Consider the following 6028-nt stretch of genomic DNA (forward strand, 5'->3'; position numbering starts at 1 on the left):
AGCGCGATTTTGTTGCCAACATACAAAAACGTATTTTCGCTACTATGAGACTCGAGAAAGAGTATTCAGAAACGACAAACAAAATCGCTGTTTTTTTGTAACAAAATGCTCGAAACATCCGATTTCATTGCCAACACGCCAACAAACATGTTTTGGTTTGTTTGCCGTAACAGTGGGCTGTTGCCAGCGTTATTGGAACGGAAAAAGGTTTTCTCCCAGTTTGCGGCGAGTCACGCTGATTTGTACTTGATTTTACTCAACGAAACGTTTTCGTCTCTTTCCGGCTAGATTACCCTGTTTTCAACAATATGTTTCTGAGAACAGGCTTTTCCTTTTTTTTCCTACCAAAACTGCGCTTTTGACCTTTTATCTTACCAAAACCATCATTTGGTTTGGTTGCAACTGAATTAGAAGCTTCGAGCTTTATGTCACAAAAAGCAGCAACTTAGCTTTTTGCGAGAAAACACGCTGTTTTAAGTTTTATTCAGACGGAAAATATGTTTTGGTTAGTTGACAACGAAATTGAGCTTCTTTGAGCTTTATATCACAAAAAACAGCGTCTTTGCATTTTCGTTGCTAAAAGACGTTCCACTCAACTTTATAGCACAAAAAATATGTTTTGGTTTGTTTGGCGTGAAACTGGGCTTTTTCCATTGTTATTGAACCGGTAAATGGATTTCGTTTTCCAGTTTTTAGCGAGTGACCTTGACTTTATTTGATTGCTTTCAAAAGAACGTTTTAGCCTGTTTTTGGCTAAGTTACACTGTCTTCAGTACTATCTTTCTTAGAACAACCTTTGCCACATTTCCCTACATGAAATACGTTTTTGACGCTCTAACCTATCAAAAATATGTTTTGGTGCGTTTGCGGCGAGTTGGGGCTGGTTTGAGCTTTGTGTCACATCAAAAGAGCGTTTTTCTGCGTGTGTGTTTAAATAAGCTTCTTTCAGCTATATTGCAGGAAAAACATGTTTTGGTTTGTGTGCCGTAGAATTGCGCTGTTTTCGACGATATTGCACGGGAAAAAGGTTTCCGGCTAGTTTGCAGTGAGTCACGTAGAGTTTGACTTGATTTTAATAAAAGCAACGTTTCTGCTAAGTTACGCTGTTTTCAGCATTATCTTTTTGAGAGGAACCATTTTCTGTGTTTTGTAACTAAACTGCACTTTTGACGCTCTCTCTTACCGAAAACATGTTTTGTTTTTTTTGCAACTAAATTAGAAGCTTCGAGCCTTATATCACAAAAAAAACAGCAATTTGGCTTTATGGTTGCAAAATGCGCTGCTTCAACCTTCATAGCACCGAAAACATGTTTTGCTTTGTTAACAACAACATTGGGCTTCCTTGAGCTATATATCACCAAACAAAAAGCGTTTGTGCTTTTTTGTTGCTTAAACACGATGGAATCAGCTATATAGCATGAAAAGGATATTTTGGTTTGTTTGCCGTAAAATTGTGTCGTTGCCAGCGTTATTGCACCTGAAAAAGTTTTTCTTGTAATTTGCAGCGAGTCACCCTGGTTTTTTACTTCATTTTACTCAAAAGAACGTTTTTAGTTGTGTCTGGCTAAGTGACGCCGTTTTAGAATCCTCTTTCTGAGAACAACCTTTACCTCTGTTTTCGTAACCAAACTACACTTTTGATGCTCTATATTCCTGGAAAAATGTTTTGGCTTGTTGGCAACTAAATTAGATCATCTTTGAGCCGTATATCAAAACAACCAGCGTTTTTGCCTTTCTCTGTTTTAAATACGATGTGCTTAGCTTTATTAGAGGAAAAACATGTTTGTGTTTGTTTGCCGTAAAATGGGGCTGTTTCCAGTGTTATTGCACCGGGGAAAGGTTTTCTGCCAGTTTTCAGCGAGTCATGCTGATTTTTATCTCATTTTGCTCAAAAGAAAGGTTTTCGTTTGTTTTGGGCTAAGTTACGTTGTTTTCAGCATTATGCTTCTGAGAAGAGGCTTTTCCCTGGCTTCCTACGTAAACTGTGCTTCTGACTCTTTATCTTATCGAAAACATGTTTTGGCGTGTTGGTAATGAAATCGGATGTTTCGAGCATTTTGTTACAAAGAAACAGCGATTTCGTTTCTCGTTTCTGAATACTCTTTCTCGAGTCTCATAGTAGCGAAAATACGTTTTTGTATGTTGGCAACAAAATCGCGCTGCTTTGAGTTTAATATCACAAAAAAAAGCCTTTTTGCTTTTTCGTTGCTAAAACACGTTGGACTCAGCTTTAAAGCACAAAAAACGTGTTTGGTTTGTTTTCTGTAATATTGGGTTGTTTTCAGTCTCATTGCACCCAAAAAAGGTCTTCTTCCAGTATGCAGCGAGTCAGCCTGATTTTCACTTGATTTTACTAAAACAACGGTTCTGCTTTCTTTTGGCTGAGTTACGCTGTCTCAGAATTGTCTTTCTGAGGACAGCCTTGTTCTCTGTTTCCGTAACCAAACTACACTTTTGACGCTCTATATTACCGAAAGATGTTTTGGCTTGTTGGCAACTTAATCAGGTTACCTTGAGCCTAAAGAGCGTTTCTGCCTTTCTGTGTTGAAAATACGCTGTGTTTAGCTTTATGGCAGGAAAAACATGTTTTGGTTTGTTTGCCGTAAAATTGGGCTGTTTCCGGCGATATTGCACCGGAAAATGTTTTCTGCCAGTTTTCGGCGGGTCACTTTGATTTTTACTTGATTTTACTCCTAACAACGTTTCCGTTTATTTTCGGGTGAGTTACGCTGTTTTCAGTGTTATGTTTGGAGGAACAGCCTTCACCTTTTTTCGTACTTAAACTGAGCTGTTAACCCTTTATCTTACCGAAAACATGTTTTGGCTTTTTGGCAACTACAGTGGCAGCTGCGAGCCTTAGCTCGCAAAAAACAACAATTCGGCATTTCGTTGCAAAATACGCTGCTGCAACGAGAATATGTTTTGGTTTGTCGGCAACAAAATTAGGCTTCTTTAAGGCTTACATCACAAAAAACAGCGTTTTTGCTTTTTGTTGAGAAACGCGTTGCAATCAGCTTTATAGCACAAACACCATATTTTGGTTTGTTCGCCGTAAAATTGTGCTGTTAACAGCGTTATTGCACCGGGAAAAGGTTTTCTTCTAATTTGCAGCGACTCACCCTGCTTTTCGCTTGATTTTACTCAAAACAACATTTTTGCTTGTGTTTGGCTAAGTTACAACGGTTTTGCTAGCTTTTGGCTAGGCTGCGCTGTTTTCATCATCATCTTTCTGAGAACAACGTTTTCTTCTTTTTTTTTTGTTACCAAAGTGCCCTTGTAAATTACGCTGCTTTCAGTTTGATCCCACCAAAAACATTTTTTTGTTTGTTGGCAACTAAATTGGGCTGCTTTGAGCTTTATGTTGCTTGTTCCTTGCTAAAATACGGTATTCTCAGCTTTATAGCACCAAAAACATGTTTTGCTTTGTTTGCCGTCAAATTGGGCATTTTCCAGCATTATTGCAGCGGTGAATGGATTTCTTTTCCAATTTTTAACGAGTGACGCTGATTTTTACTTGATGGCACTCAAAAGAACGTTTTAGCCTGTTTTTGGCTAAGTTACGCTGTTTTAAGCATTATCTTTCTAAGAACAACCTTTACCACTTTTTCCTACATGAAATACGTTTTTGACGCTCTAACTTACCAAAACATCCTTTGGTTTGTTTGCAGCGAATTTGAGCTGGTTTGAGCTTTGTGTCAAAAAAGAGAGCGTTTTTCCTTTTCTGTGTTTAAAATAGGCTGCTTTAAGCTTTATTGGAGCAAAAACATGTTTTAGTTCCTGTGCCGTAGAATCGCGCTGTTTCTAACGATATTACATGGGGAAATGGTTTCCTGCTAGTTTGTAGTGAGTCACGTAGATTTTTAGTTGATTTTATTGATCTTACTAAAAGTAACGTTTCTGCTTGTCTTCTCCTAAGTTACGCTGTTTCCTCGGTTTTGTAACTAAACTGCTCTTTTGACGCTCAAAGGTAACCTAATTAAGTTGGCAACAGGCAAAAATATTTTTCCGGTAATATAGAGCGTCCAGAGTGTAGTTTGGTTACGGAAACAGAGAACAAGGCTGTCCTCAGAAAGACGATTCTGAGACAGCGTAACTCAGCCAAAAGAAAGCAAAACCGTTGTTTCAGTAAAATCAAGTGAAAATCAGGCTGACTCGCTACATACTGGAAGAAGACCTTTTTTTGGTGCAATGAGACTGAAAACAACCCAATATTACAGCAAACAAACCAAACATTTTTTTGTGCTATAAAGCTGAGTCCAACGTGTTTTAGCAACGAGAAAGCAAAAAGGCTTTTTTTGTGGCATAAAACTCAAAGCAGCGCGATTTTGTTGCCAACATACAAAAACGTATTTTCGCTACTATGAGACTCGAGAAAGAGTATTCAGAAACGACAAACAAAATCGCTGTTTTTTTGTAACAAAATGCTCGAAACATCCGATTTCATTGCCAACACGCCAAAACATGTTTTCGATAAGATAAAGGGTCAAAAGCACAGTTTACGTAGGAAGCCAAGGAAAAGCCTCTTCTCAGAAGCATAATGCTGAAAACAACGTAACTTAGCCCAAAACAAACAAAAACCTATCTTTTGAGCAAAATGAGATAAAAATCAGCATGACTCGCTGAAAACTGGCAGAAAACCTTTTCCCGGTGCAATAACGCTGGAAACAGCCCCATTTTACGGCAAACTAACCCAAAGGTGTTTTTCCTCTAATAAAGCTAAACGCAGGGTATTTTAAACACAGAAAGGCAAAAACGCTGGTTTTTGTGATATACGGCTCAAAGAAGCTTCTAATTTAGTTGCAAAAAAAAAACAAAACATGTTTTCGGTAAGAGAGAGCGTCAAAAGTGCAGTTTAGTTACAAAACAGAGAAAATGGTTGCTCTCAAAAAGGCAATGCTGAAATAAGCGTACCTTAGCAGAAGACGGGCAGAAAGGTTGCTTTTACCTAAAATCAAGTACAAAATCTACGTGACTCACTGCAAACTAGCCGGAAACCTTTTTCCCGTGCAATATCGTTGGAAACAGCGCAATTCTACGGTACACAAACCAAAACATGTTTTTCCTGCAATATAGCTGAAAGAAGCTTATTTAAACACACACACGCAGAAAAACACTCTTTTGATGTGACACAAAGCACAAACCAGCCCCAACTCGCCGCAAACGCACCAAAACATATTTTTGATAGGTTAGAGCGTTAAAAACGTTCTTTTGAAGGCAATCAAATAAAGTCAAGGTCACTCGCTAAAAACTGGAAAACGAAATCCATTTACCGGTTCAATAACGCTGGAAAGAGCCCACTTTGACGCCAAACAAACGAAAACGTATTTTTTGTGCTATAAAGTTGAGTAGAACGTCTTTTAGCAACAAAAATGCAAAGACGCTGTTTTTTTTTATATAAAGCTCAAAGAAGCCCAATTTCGTTGTCAACTAACCAAAACATATATTCCGTCTAAATGAAACTCAAAACAGCGTGTTTTCTCGCAAAAAGTGAAATCGCTGCTTTTTGTCACATAAAGCTGGAAGCTTCTAATTCAGTTGCAACCAAACCAAATGATGGTTTTGGTAAGATAAAAGGTCAAAAGCGCAGTTTTGGTAGGAAAGAAAGGAAAAGCCTGTTCTCAGAAACATATTGCTGAAAACAGCGTAGCCTTGCCGGAAAGAGACGAAAACGTTTCGTTGAGTAAAAATCAAGTAAAAATCAGCGTGACTCGCCGGAAACTGGGAGAAAACCTTTTCCCTTGCAATAACGCTGGCAACAGCCCACTGTTACGGCAAACAAACCAAAACATGTTTTTCCTGCAATAAAGCTAAACGCAACGTATTTTAAACACAGCGAGGAAAAAACGCTGTTTTTTGTGACATAAGGCTCAAAGCAGCCTAGTTTAGTTGGCAACAAACCAAAACATCTTTCCGGTAATATAGAGCGTCAAATGTGTACTTTGCTCACGAAAGAAGAGGAAAAGGTTGTTCTCAGAAGGAGGATTCTGGAACAGCGTAACTTAGCCAAACGCAAGTAAAAGCGTTGTTT

The sequence above is a fragment of the Pocillopora damicornis genome, chromosome 7, assembly GCF_964200805.1.
Source record: "Pocillopora damicornis chromosome 7, jaPocDami1.2, whole genome shotgun sequence".
NCBI lineage: Eukaryota > Metazoa > Cnidaria > Anthozoa > Scleractinia > Pocilloporidae > Pocillopora > Pocillopora damicornis.